The sequence below is a fragment of the Tiliqua scincoides genome, chromosome 10 (genome assembly GCF_035046505.1).
Source record: "Tiliqua scincoides isolate rTilSci1 chromosome 10, rTilSci1.hap2, whole genome shotgun sequence".
Classification (NCBI taxonomy): Eukaryota; Metazoa; Chordata; class Lepidosauria; order Squamata; family Scincidae; genus Tiliqua; species Tiliqua scincoides.
In genome coordinates, this window is record NC_089830.1 from 2,714,931 (window position 1) to 2,729,098 (window position 14,168).

Genomic DNA, 14,168 nt, shown 5'->3' on the forward strand with positions numbered 1-14,168 from the left:
GATGCTTCCATTCGAGGCATCTGTAGGCGGGTGATCCCGCTGACCGTTAAGCCCTGCAAAGCTGGGTCAGCACAAGGCCGCTGGGGTCCTAGAGAGAGATTGTGCCTGACTGTGCGGGGAGGCGGCTTCTCTACAAACCGGACAGGGCTTGAAAAGTGAACATAGCTGTATCTCGATCTTGCATTGGACGAGTTGTCGGGATGTCGACCTCCTTTCAGCTGAACTGGTGCCACTGGAAGCCCCAGGAAAGGGAGCTTAAAGTTCTTCCAAAGGTTTGGCCATGCTGGTTGCTCACCTCTGCACCTGTTCTGGTTTTAATAATCATTTAAAAAGAAAAAAAGAATGGATGCTTGGAAGCATTTTGCACAAACCCATTCACATTGTCAAGCCAGAAAATGCTTATGCAGGGAGCCAAGTGGCAGAGGAAGTGATGAGTTACAGTGAGGCAAGACCATGACAGCCACTAATGTTATAGAACAAGTAAATGTCAATGCTATGTTATGGGTGTTTATGGCTAAATTAGTTATTAGTTTCTATGTTTAAGAAATAGGGGAAAATGTTGTGTTTAGTATGCTTATATGTTTGGAACAAAGAAAGCATTTCTGGTCTCAGTCTGAAACTGAAACAGAGACAGGCTGTAAATCAGTCTCAAGGAATGTTTTTTGGTAAACTGTCAAGGACATCAGATAAGGTGAACCGCTTCATGTAAAAAGGGAGTAAAAGAAGCTGGAATTTCCATCGCAGGCTAGTATGACAAATGATTTAAGCTTCCCTTGGAATCAAATTTACAGCCTTGTATATTCATTATACCAAAGCATCAGATAAAGCACTGTCTCTGAATAGGGAGGCAAATTCCACCTTCAAGTTGCTTCTAAGCAGAGAATTGAAAGGAAAAAGCATTTTTGGACTTTTAAAACATTATATTTTCAGAAGGACAATGTTATGAATACTGAGAGATACCAGAGCATCACAGAAGTGTCAAATAAATTACTGAGTTAGCATGCTTGCATGCCAATAGTTCTTTAATGCATTAATAATTATAGAGATTTTTTTTTAATGTAATCAATATATATATAAAGGCATAGTAATGAATTTTAGCTGTCAGAATAGTTAGATCAAAGCATAAATACACAGAAAGGTAAAAAGTTATTAAGTTTTACTTAAAACCACAAGTCTGAAAATGTAATTCAAATATAACCTTGAGAAGGCAGATGTCTGGCAAAAGTTAATTAGGAGTCTAACAAGGAGACACTAGAATGTGGTATATCCTTATCTGAAGCAAAAACATTCCTATTCAAGGTCCTCCCGCCTGACACCTTAATTGGAACTCAGAGAAAGAGTTACAACTTAAAGTGAGATTAGATACAACATACAGAGGAACTAGGGAAGAGGCAGGAAGCAGGATGCACATACAACAATTAATTAGGAAGAGTTATGTATCTCTTGGCACCAAGAACAGATAACTAAAGGTTATACACAGGTTAGAGACATTTTTAATGAGGGAAAACTAGCAACATTAGATAAGACAGTTGACAGCCTTGGCAAAGACAGTAAATCTGTTGCTAATTAAAAAGAGTACTCTAAGATACAGACATCTGCAGAGATAAGCAGGGATATACCAGAGAGAGTCCCTGATAAGCCAGCAACAGATAATGAGAGCCTCTAAGCTGACACAGAGGGAAATGAGATTTGTTTTAAATAAGAAAAGAGTTCTAAAGGAAAATCCTTTTTACAATAAGAGGTTAGTTTGCCTTGTATTAAATATGTTTATACCACTATACATCACAATAACAAGTCACTTATGGAGAATTACACATGGGATAGAGGAAAAACCAAAAGGCTTAGTTCAAACAGAGGTTAATAGAAAGCCCACAGTGATTGATGAGACCCGACAGAAGGAATTTGGAAAGATAACACTAGTAACTCTGTCAGGGTCAGAAATAAACAAAGATATACCAAAGGCCAGTAATAATTGAGTAAAGAGTGCCATCTAGTGGTTGTTCGAAACAATGCTTTCTGTATGTCTCAAATGTACATTTTGCCTTTTTTGGAGTTTGTAACTTGAAGCCAACCAATCAAATGTTTGTAAAGTTATCTCTGGCCAACCCTGAGAAGGCCCCCATTTCTGATGTCACACACCAGCCAATGAGAAATGTAAGACTCCTCAGACAAAGGAACCAGAATCAAATATAAGGGAGAGGCTCACGCTGGAAAATCGCTTTCTCTGAGGGCTCTGAAAGTTCCCACATGGCTGTCATTGCTCTCCATTTTAGACAGGAGTCCCTGAGAAGCCTATTGCTGGCAACGAAATAAAGCTTGACGACGATCACCACTCTTGCCTACGGAGTTTGCTTTTGAACTTTGCTTTGACCTTGCAGCAACAGGGCCTATGCCACTAATCTTGCCTGCCTCTACCATACTGCTTGGTCTTCAGCTCACTAGAGCTATTTATAGTTGGCAACCTACAGTCTCGAAAGACTCTGGTATCGCGCTCTGAATGGTGTTTCCGGAACAGCGTCTAGTGTGGCTGAAAAGGCCGATTCGGGAGTGACAATCCCTTCCACACTGGGAGCAAGTGCAGTCTGTCCCTGGTCTGTCTCCCTGGCTATGGGCCTTACTTCTTTGCCTCTTTGCCTTATGGCATTGGTTTTCAACCACTGTGCTGCTGCAAAACTGGTGTGACGCAAATGGTCTGTACATATGCCATGGAAGTTTGGGGGAGGGTCTATTAAGGACTATTAAGGGATGTGAACCTCCCACCGAAGTGCGTTGTGCCTTGTCAATTGTCCAGAAACTGATGGTGTGCTTTAACAATTTTAGTGCCTTGTCAGCGTGCCGAGAGATGAAAATGGTTGAAAGTCACGGCATTATGGTGTAGTGACTACGCTGTGGAAGACTAGCAAGGCCAGGATTCTAATACCCACTTAGCTACAGAGGTGACTGGGTGATCTTGGGACTATTTTTCTATAGTGAAAGCTAGACTAGCTTTCTATAGTGGGGAAGTGCCTATTGAGAGTAGGCTGGGCTCCTCGGGAGTAAGGGTAGAGTAAAACTCTCACCTTGGCAAACTGCATATATACTATTAAAGGCTCACTTCCTTTGCCCACTGCGGAATTTTAGTTTTAAATGAATTTTATATAAATATGAGAACGGCAGCTATTAATACAGGCCAAATCTTTTTTTAGATGTTTATGAAGATTAAAAGTTAGGGGCCTGGTGGGCCACTGTGAGATACAGGAAACTGGGCTAGATGGGCCTTTCTGGGTTTCTATACAGTATTGTTGTTGGCAACCTTCAGTCTCGAAAAACTCTGGTATCGCGCTCTGAAGGGTGGTTCTGGAACAGCATCTAGCCTGGCTGAAAAGGCCGATTCGGGAGTGACAATCCCTTCCACACCGGGAGCAAGTGCAGTCCTGTATTTAGAAACACTAGCCACCACCAGGTGGGCTGTGATTAATAATTTTATGTTGGTAACCTTCAGTCTCAAAAGACTCTGGTATCGCGCTCTGAAAGGTGGTTCTGGAACAGCGTCTAGTGTGGCTGAAAAGGCCGATTCGGGAGTGACAATCCCTTCCACACCGGGAGCAAGTGCAGTCTGTCCCTGGTCTGTCTCCCTGGCTATGGGCCTTCCTTCTTTGCCTCTTGGCCTCAGACTGTTGGCCAAGTGTCTCTTCAAACTGGGAAAGGCCATGCTGCACAGCCTGCCTCCAAGCGGGCCGCTCAGAGGCCAGGGTTTCCCACCTGTTGAGGTCCACTCCTAAGGCCTCCAGATCCCTCTTGCAGATGTCCTTGTATCGCAGCTGTGATCTACCTGTAGGGCGCTTTCCTTGCACAAGTTCTCCATAGAGGAGATCCTTTGGGATCCGGCCATCGTCCATTCTCAAGACATGACTGAGCCAACACAGGCGTCTCTGTTTCAGCAGTGCATACATGCTAGGGATTCCAGCACATTCCAGGACTGTGTTGTTTGGAACTTTGTCCTGCCAGGTGATGCAGAGAATGCGTCGGAGGCAGCGCATGTGGAATGCATTCAGTTTCCTCTCCTGTTGTGAGCGGAGAGTCCATGACTCGCTGCAGCACAGAAGTGTACTCAGGACGCAAGCTCTGTAGAGCTGGATCTTGACAGTACGGAAACTATACAATATTAAGATGAACCATAGCTATGGTCCATTCCAAATTTCAGAAAATCCCATTATGCAAATATGGACGGCCTCCTGTGGAATGCACCCTCTTTGTTTCCTTCTTCTCTCACCACCGGAAAGCTGACGCTTGAGCAGCGGTCTCTCCTATCCCTGCTTGCTAGATCCTTTTAACTCAAAATGGTGGGACTTGAATCTAGGACCACGCATATGCTCCATCACACAAGGTGTTACTTGGAAGTAGCAACGCAATGGGCTGTACAGATATGGGCAGCAAGCAGCACATGGTTGCAGGGGATGTAACAGGACAGAAAGCCGACCTGTTTGAAAAATCTTCATCTGTCAAATTCTAGAATCTTCAGCATTAACTACAAGACACACATTTCTCCATAATCTCAGCAATGTAGTCTAGGAACTTAAACATGGGACTCTGATCCTAACAGCTAAGGGCCCAATTCTATCCAACGTTCCAGCTCCGGTGTAGCCACAATGCAGCCCCCTGGTAAGGGAACACATGTTCCCATCCCTTGAGAAGCCCCCAGTGACTGCCCCTCCACCACGGGATGCAGTGTCCACCCTACAGGCGCAACTGCACCAGCACTGGAAAATTGGATAGGATTGGGCTCTTAGAGTGCAATCCTAATCCCTTATGTCAGTGCTTTCCAGCACTGGCATGGCGGTGCCAATGGGACGTGTGCTGCATCCTGCAGTTGGGTGTCACTCACGGAGGCCTCCTCAGAGTCAGGGAATGTTTGTTCCCTGACCTCAGAGCTGCATTGCCCTTATGTCGGTGCTGGAAAGCACCAACATAAGGGGTTAGGATTGTGCCTTAAGTCTGCAATGCTATATAAATTTACCTAGGAGCAAATCCTATTAGTTCTGAGTAGGCACAGACAGAGGATTGAGACATATAAAATGATGCAGGGGATGGACAGAGTGGATAGGGAGATGCTCTTTACACTCTCACATAACACCAGAACCAGGGGACATCCACTAAAATTGAGTGTTGGGAGAGTTAGAACAGACAAAATAAAATAAATATTTCTTTACTCAGTGTGTGGTTGGTCTGTGGAACTCCTTGCCACAGGATGTGGTGACGGTGTCTGGCCTGGATGCCTTTAAAAGGGGATTGGACAAGTTTCTGGAGGAAAAATCCATTACGGGTTACAAGCCATGATGTGTATGCGCAACCTCCTGATTTTAGAAATGGGCTATGTCAGAATGCCAGATGCAAGGGAGGGCACCAGGATGAGGTCTCTTGTTATCTGGTGGCTCCCTGGGGCATTTGGTGGGCCGCTGTGAGATACAGGAAGCTGGACTAGATGGGCCTATGGCCTGATCCAGTGGGGCTGCTCTCTTGTTCTTATGGAATTAAGGTTTTATGGCACAGCAACAGCTAAATCAGAGGGTGTTAAACACTACAGCAGTGGTCTTCAACCCATGATAGATAGATAGATAGATAGATAGATAGATAGATAGATAGATAGATAGATAGATAGATAGCCTATCTATCTGAAAGGCTGCCATGAACCCCCAAATAAGGCTTCACGACCCACAGGTTGAAGAACACTGCACTAGTGTATCTTTAAGCAGTTCTGTTATCCATCCAGCCATCAATCTCAGAAACATTCGTTCATATCCTGCTAATTGACCCCTGCTAATTGGGTAAGAGGCACTTTTTCAAGTGGGTGCTCCTTTTTTTAGCAGGGGGAAACTGGCCCACCTCACCCCAGCACTGTCTGTTCTAGTGGCTGTCTGCTGGTATTCCTTGGCATCTTTTTAGATTGTGAGCCCATTTGGGACAGGGAGCCATTTAGTTATTTGATTTTTCTCTGTAAACCACTTTGTGAACTTTTAGTTGAAAAGCGGTATATAAATACTGTTAATAATAATAGTAATAGTAATAATAATAATAATAATAATAATAATAATAATAATAATAATAATAATAATAATAATAATAATATTATCCTGGTTTAGTTGCAAACTCACTTGGGCAATTCACCATTTCTTAACCCCAGTTCCCTACTTGGGAGCACTTGTCAAAATCTACCCACTGATACGGCTGTTTGAACCGCGTGACACAGAGACACTCACCTGGGAAAGAATTCCGCTGTGCTTTTTCAATAGCTTCCAGTTGCAAGGCTGGCGACCACCAAATTGGGGACATCGAGCGGGCAGACTCGATGGAATCAGAGGAGCATGTCTTGTGCCCAAAAGAGCAATACGGGTGTTGTGGCCTTTCTTCATGCCTACTTTTGGATAGACTGGGGCCCTTGAGCATGACAGCTGAAGCTTTGCAAAGCAGGTGGCTGTCAGCCAATGCCGGATTGGGGAACAGCCTGCAGGCTTTTCCCTCCCCCAAACCAGGCCTTTCTTTTAAGAGAAGACTCTAAGGTTACAGATGAGTAATTCAACCTGAACTCTATGCAATATTCATTAGCAATAGGGTGGAGGTTAAATAAAACTGATAAAGGAGCCTCCTCAAGCCGCTCTATAACATAAGGCAGCCCCTTGTAAGGGAAGGGCTGCAGCATTCACAGAAAGCAATCCACGTGGGATTCGGAGGAAGGGGCTTCAGGAACTCTATTTCATATAAATGGCATTGACCACCCAACCAAATTAAATGGGCCCCATATTGTACATTGGACAAGGCAGGTTCCAGATTTTGAAACACTGGAGATTGCTTCTTCACAATCACAGCCTCCATTTCTAGGAAACAGGTTTCCATCCATGCTTTGGAAGTTAGCGAAGCTCAAAAATGAAAACAAAGCATCGCCTGCAATGAACAAAGAGCCCTGCTAGATCAGGCCAAAGGCCCATCTAGTCCAGTTTCCTGTCGCACAGTGGCCCACCAAATGCCCCAGGGAGCACACAAGACCACATCGCTGTATCCTGTTGCCACTCTCGTGCATCTGGCATTCTGACAGCCTACTTCTAGAACCAGGAGGCTGCACATACCAATCTTGGCTTCTACCCTGTGATGGACTTTTCTTCTAGAAATCTGTCCAGTCCCCTTTTAAAGGCATCTAGGGAAGACACATCTCCCCTGGGGGCTGGGGATAAGAATAGGCCCTCAGTTTGGCTGTACTTGTCGTAAGAGACGACTAAACAGCCACCGGGTAGATGGGGCTCGTCAGCCTGGGAAGGCAGCTCATCTGAGAGAAGGAAAACTCTGATCCCAAACCTCCACTGCCTTGTGGCTACATCCAGTTGTGGAAAAGGCTTCAGGAGCCAACCTCGAGACAAAATCTGGAGCCGGAGTCCCTGAGGCAGTTCATGGCTGAACACAGTCACGTTCTGGCAACTCCTGCGACGCCGCTGGAACCAACCGTATTGGCTTCTGCCTTTCCATTGGACCATTTCAGCGACGTGGAGAGGGGGGATTTGCTGCATGGGAAACAGCCTATCCTCCATACCTACTTTACCCAGGCTTCGCGTACTGGAGAGGACACTGTTCCAGAGCCACCATTCAGAGCGCGATACCATAGTCTTCCAAGACTAAAGGATGCCAACATGAGGGAAGACACATCCTGTGGCAAGGAATTCCACAGACTAATGACATGCTGGCCAAATGAATATTTTCTTTTGTCTGTTCTTACTCTCCCAACACTCCATTTTAGTGGGAAAAGAATATCCCTCATCTAAAGACTTCCAGAATCCAAATTAAGTCAGGAATTTTAATACCCAACTGACAAGTTGTCAAAATTAAGCAATTTCAGATATCTAGAGCAGTGGTTCCCAAACTCTTTAGCACTGGGATTCACTGTTTAAAATAGCACTCTACCAGGACCCACCTAACTCTACAAGATTCACCTTACCAGCTGCTCAAACCTCTCTTTTTATTCTTTTTACTATGCAAAGTGCCTTTGGGAAGGTTTGTTGAGCTCCATGTTCATCAGACCAGGATCAGTCTGGTGGTCTTGTAGTCTCCTTTGCCTCTCCTTCGATAGGAGCCAAGGCACATTTGCCTGCTCACAAGTCAACACACACAGCTCAGTTTCACTTTCCAAAGGTTTCCTTTCCTTGCCAGCTTGGAGAGGGTGGGGACTTCCTTCTTGAGTGTTTTTTGTGGCCTGCGTTCATCAGATCAGGACCATTCTGGCGGTGTTGTGATCCTCTTTTTCGGGCTGCCCTTTGAAATGGCCTGAAATGTTTGCCTACTGGCAAGCACACGTGTGCAGCTCGGTTTCACTTCCCATAAGGCTCAATACATTTTCTGTCAGCTGTCAACTTGTCAGTTGCACAACCTGCCATCAGGCCACAAGGCATGGGTGGGTTGCATCTCAGTTTGGGAAAACACTGTTCATGGGGGGGGGGGGGGGAAACAACTGCATTCTACCAGCCCAGTCTTTTGGTACTCTTAATTTGGGTGCTAATTTGGCCCACCCTAAATACCTCACTTAGCATACTATGCTAGTGAGCAGATGTTCACTATGTATACACGGAGTTTCGAGTTCCCTTTTGTCTAGTGATTATGGTGCAACTGTGTTGTGGTTGATATTGTGTCATTATGCCAAGTGTTTGTCATCCAGCCACCTTCTGTTATGTGTGTACGGATCTGACACTTAAAGCTCGATGGTACAATTTCATTTAACATTAAAAAAATGTTGAGCTCTATGTTGTCTATCAAGTAGGCCAGAAAGAACCTGCTTGGTCTTATCTGTTGTTCAACCTGTGCAAAGCACCTGGCAGGAAGAGTAAAGGGAGGGGTTCCGATACTGTGGATGGCAATGCCCAGGCGTGTAACAAGGCACTCGCTCGAGGTGTCATGGGGCACCAGCGAGACCCACTGTGGGCTTTCATAACAGCAGTAGGAGGCTCAGCCCAGTGGGTGGAGCTCCAGCATGCAGTTTTCACAAGCTTTGAAAACCTCCAAACCTGGAACCACAATGTCATCACCATCAATCACTTCTAGGAGCTGCATGCTAACTGTGGGAAAAATATTGGGAAGTGTTGGATAAAGGGTTCCTAGCCCATGTGCTTTGCATGGTTTGGACGGAACCCAAAGATCACAAAAACAAGGAGCAACATGGCTACCTGTGAAGCACGAACCTCTTCTTTTGAGCCATGTCTGTCAACTCGGGGTGACTGAAGCAACCTTGTTCAGGACTTGAATTGTACCAAAGCACAGGCTGAACCTTTGGGAACTAGGCTGAAAGCCTGTTAGACACTAAAACGGGTTTTTTCATAACTGCCACAATGAGTTAAAAAAATTTTATTCTCAAAATGATTAAGTATATAACTACTGTGATATTTGTGAACTCTTACATTCTAAGATATGGGGTATAATATGCCCCTTAAAGTTCATTTCTTGGACTTTCACTTGGGATTTCTTCTGAGAACCTTGGTGCTGTCAGCAACTAACATGCTGAGTGATTTCACCAATCACCAAGACATTTAACTCATGGAAAAGAGGTACCAAGGAAAGTGGAGTTGTATACAGAAGAAAAATCAGTCACTTTAGGTAATGCAAAGTTATAGATGTACACTGCTCAAAACAATAAAGGGAACACTTAAACAACACATCCGAGATCTGAATGAACGAAATATGCCTATTAAATATTTTGTTCCTGACATAGTTGAATGTGCTGACAACAAAATCACACAACAATCATCAATGGAAATCACATTTATCAACCCATGGAGGTCTGGGTTTGGTGTCATACTCAAAATTGAAGTGGAAAAACACACTACAGGCTGATCCAACTTCAATGTAATGTCCATAAAGCAAGTCAAAATGAGGCTCAGTAGTGTGTGTGGCCTCCACGTGCCTGTATGACCTCCCTACAACGCCTGGGCATGCTCCTGATGAGGTAGCGGATAGTCTCCTGAGGGATCGCCTCCCAGACCTGGACTAAAGCATCCGCCAACTCCTGGACAGTCTGTTGTGCAACGTGGCGCTGGTGGATGGAGCGAGACATGATGTCCAGCGGCTCCACTGGCTGCCCATTCGTTTCCGGGCCCAATTCAAGGTGCTGGTATTGACCTTTAAAGCCCTATACTGCTCTGGACCAGGGTATCTTAGAGATCGCCTGCTCCCGTACAATCCGGCTCGCCCTCTCAGGTCATCAGAGAAGGCCTTTTTACAAGTGCCGCCGCCTAGGGAGGTACGTGGGGCGGCTGCAAGAAATAGGGCCTTCTCAGTAGTGGCACCAACGCTATGGAACTCCCTTCCCCTTGACTTAAGAATGGCTCCCTCTCTTGAGAACTTTCAGCAAGGCCTGAAGACCCTTCTGTTTAAACAGGCCTTCTGAGTTCTTGGCCTTTTAACATCTTTTAATATTTTTTACAGGCCTGATTCTTTTATGACTTGCTGCTGCTCTATGCTCTTTTTACCTATTTTTTTTACTCTGACTGCTGTTTTTAGTATGTGTTAATATGTTTTTGTTTTTAAATTGTTTTTAATATGTTGTAAGCCGCCTTGAGTCCCTTCGGGGAGAAAGGCGGGGTAGAAATAAAGTTATTATTATGTCCCAGATGTGCTCAATTGGATTCAGGTCTGCGGAACGGGCGGGCCAGTCCCTAGCATCAATGCCTTCATCTTGCAGGAACTGCTGACACATTCCAGCCACATGAGGTCTAGCATTCTCCTGCATTAGGAGGAACCCAGGGCCAACCGCACCAGCATACGGTCTCACAAGGGGTCTGAGGATCTCATCTCGGTACCTAATGGCAGGCTATCTCTGGCGAGCACATGGAGGGCTGTGCGGCCCCCCCAAAGAAATGCCACCCCATACCATTACTGACCCACTGCCAAACCAATCATGCTGGAGGATGTTGCAGGCAACGGAATGTTCTCCCTGCCATCTCCAGACTCTGTCACGTCTGTCACATGTGCTCAGTGTGAACCTGCTTTCATCTGTGAAGAGCACAGGGCGCCAGTGGCGAGGTGGCCAATCTTGGTGTTCTCTGGCAAATGCCAAACATCCTGCACGGTGTTGGGCTGTCAGCACAACCCCCACCTGTGGACGTCGGGCCCTCATACCACCCTCATGTGTCTGTTTCTGTTTGAGCAGACACATGCACATTTGTGGCCTGCTGGAGGTCATTTTGCAGGGCTCTGGCAGTGCTCCTCCTGTTCCTCCTGGCACGAAGGCGGAGGTAGCGGTCCTGATGCTGGGTTGTTGCCCTCCTACGGCCTCCTCCACATCTGCTGGTGTACTGGCCTGTCTCCTGGTAGCGCCTCCATGCTCTGGACACTACACGGACAGACACAGCAAACCTTCTTGCCACAGCTCGCATTGATGTGCCATCCTGGATGAGCTGCACTACCTGAGCCACTTGTGTGGGTTGCAGACTCCGCCTCATGCTACCACTAGAGTGACAGCACTGCTAGCATTGAAAGGTCACCCAAACATCAGCCAGAAAGCATAGGGACTGCTAAGCGGTCTGTGGTCACCACCTGCAGAACCACTCCTTTATTGGGGGTGTCTTGTTACTTGCCTATTATTTCCACCTGTTGTCTACTCCACTTGTGCAACAGTATGTGAACTTGATTGCCAATAAGTGTGGCTTCCTAGGTGGACAGTTTGATTTCACAGAAGTGTGATTGACTTGGAGTGACATTGTGTTAAGTGTTCCCTTTATTGTTTTGAGCAGTGTACATCAGGGGTGTCCAAACTTTTTGGCAGAAAGGCCACGTCATCTCTGTGACACTGTGTCAGGGACCAAATTAATTTACATTTCAAATTTGAATAAATTTACATAAATGAATATATTAGAGATGGAACTTGTATGAATGAATGGTCTTGCAATAGCTCAAGGCCTATAAATGTCCTTGCACAAAGCAAGCTTAGCCTTTCCTTCACCGCCACTGCTGCATTACAGACGTGAAATAGCAAGCAGTGGAGAGAACACTTGTCCCACAGCTCATACAAGAGGTCAAACAGTCAATCTTCACACTGAGAGCAGTTGCTTCAGGCCAGCATGGGCTCCAGCAAGTCTCCAGTGGGCCACATGCCCCACAGGCCAGATTGTGAGTCCCTGACAGCTGCAAATGGCCCCCGGGCCGGGGCTTGGGCACCCCTGATGTACATTAATATAATAAGGCCTTGTGATCAATTACTCCCTGCATATTTCCCCTCCCCACAGAAGGTACTGTGATGTCATCATAAAACACCATAAAAGCAGCCAAGACACCTTCCTGCAGCAAACTGTCTTCTTTTAAGCCATTAGCACCATTACAGAGGGGGCCCCATGATATTCCAGACAAGTACCATGTGGATCGGCTGTCATGTACAGGCATCTCCAGCAATAGAGGATACTGATCAATTCTCCTGAGATTGGTACAGGCTCACGAGGCTAGGTAAACAGTGGGGTGGCGGGCGTGGTAGAGTGAGGTGACCCTCATTCCTCCCATCAGTTAATCCAATAGCAAACCTACCTTTTCTTAGGGTACACAGAGCTGCTCTTGGTTTTAGCTTGTCCCTCATAAGCCATCTCCCCATTAGGGAAAGCCACACCCACGCACCAGGTGTAGGAACCGGACCCCTCTCCACTTCTTTTGGATAGCAACTACAGATCTTCCACACTGGGCTACGAAGACAAAATCCTAAGCACATTTAGTTGATCCTCTTGAATTCACTGGAACCTGCTCTAATAGTCTGGTCCCAAACAGGTTTACATAAGCTTACTTAATAGGATGGTCACTACTTTCCTTATGATAGTTAGTGGCTTTAAGGTTATGGACCCAATGGCTCTTTCCAGGCCCTAGATTTTCCCACCAGTTTCAATTCTAGCAGGATACTGCATACAATTTTTAAAAAGACAGACACCATCAGCTGTAAAGTTAGAGTAATTTATTGAAAATACAAAAATGCTCCTGCTGCAGAGTCCCTGGACACCTCCTCCCTGCATTCAGGACCAGCTTCTTCTTCCTGGAGAAACAATACACCAAGTTAGAACTTCACTACCAAGAACTATGCATTCATCTGCAGAAACAGAAGATTAAAGAGGCCTTGAACAGCTGAACTTCAGTGTTCAGTACACATTTGTGGGTGGTTAACAGAATTTCCATTTATTTCATTTTGATTAATAAAAGAAAGAGTGACAAATATAACCTTGTGTTCAGTTAACAGATCAGAACTAGGAAAATACTGTTTTTGCACTGCAAGGATCATTTGGGATACCAGTTTTAAAATCTAACCTTACTAAGAATGACTGATACCTGCTGAAGAGTAGAGGGGGAGAAAAATCACACTTCTGCACGACAATGGCTGTTACAGCCTGAGCATGAATTATACAAGGAGCATTTAAAGTGTTCACCAGGATTTCACATACAACATTTACGATTTGCACTCTCTCATGCACCTAGCATTTACCACCATGCTTAGAACTGGGAATATTTGTCACTGCAGAACAAGCAATCAGACAAGCTTAGAAAATTACTCTTGGCAAACAAGCTATCAGTGACACTGCCAGAGACTTAGCCACTCACCTGCTCACTCTCTGTAGGGCTTTTCCCAGTCTCCATCATTCAGCTGCTGACATCTGCTAGCTCATGCTCTACTGAAAAAAATGTCTAAATTATTGTGTGACTCAAAGAATGTCAATGGGCACATTTTGCATTTCTCTACTTGAGGGGTTTTCAGGACAGGGTTTATAGATTTGATTAAAGCTAATTAAGTTGCAACAAAACAAGTGTCTCCATAAAACAAAGGTAACAGCGATCACTTTGTCAGAAATCAGCATTAAGAGAAAATTCAACATGAAGTACACAAAAAACAGTTAAACAGGGCCTGCTCCATCCGTAGACAGCAGCAGCATCTTACGCAAGGGTTTTGTTCCAGAGTCAAGCACTTAAGCTAAAACTGTGTACAGTTAAAATTGCATTGAAAATCCAATATCGAAAAAAATAGGTAGTCTGTAAAGATCACGAGACGTAGGCAGGAACAGCAGCTCCGTTCTCCAATCTCAGGCTCATTTTTCAGTCACGTTATTTAGTGAGCAAAATCACCTTCTGTTCAAGCCATTTTTCTCTTTTTTGGCAAGTATGCATACTGAATTTGTGCGAGTCAACTGCGCCTA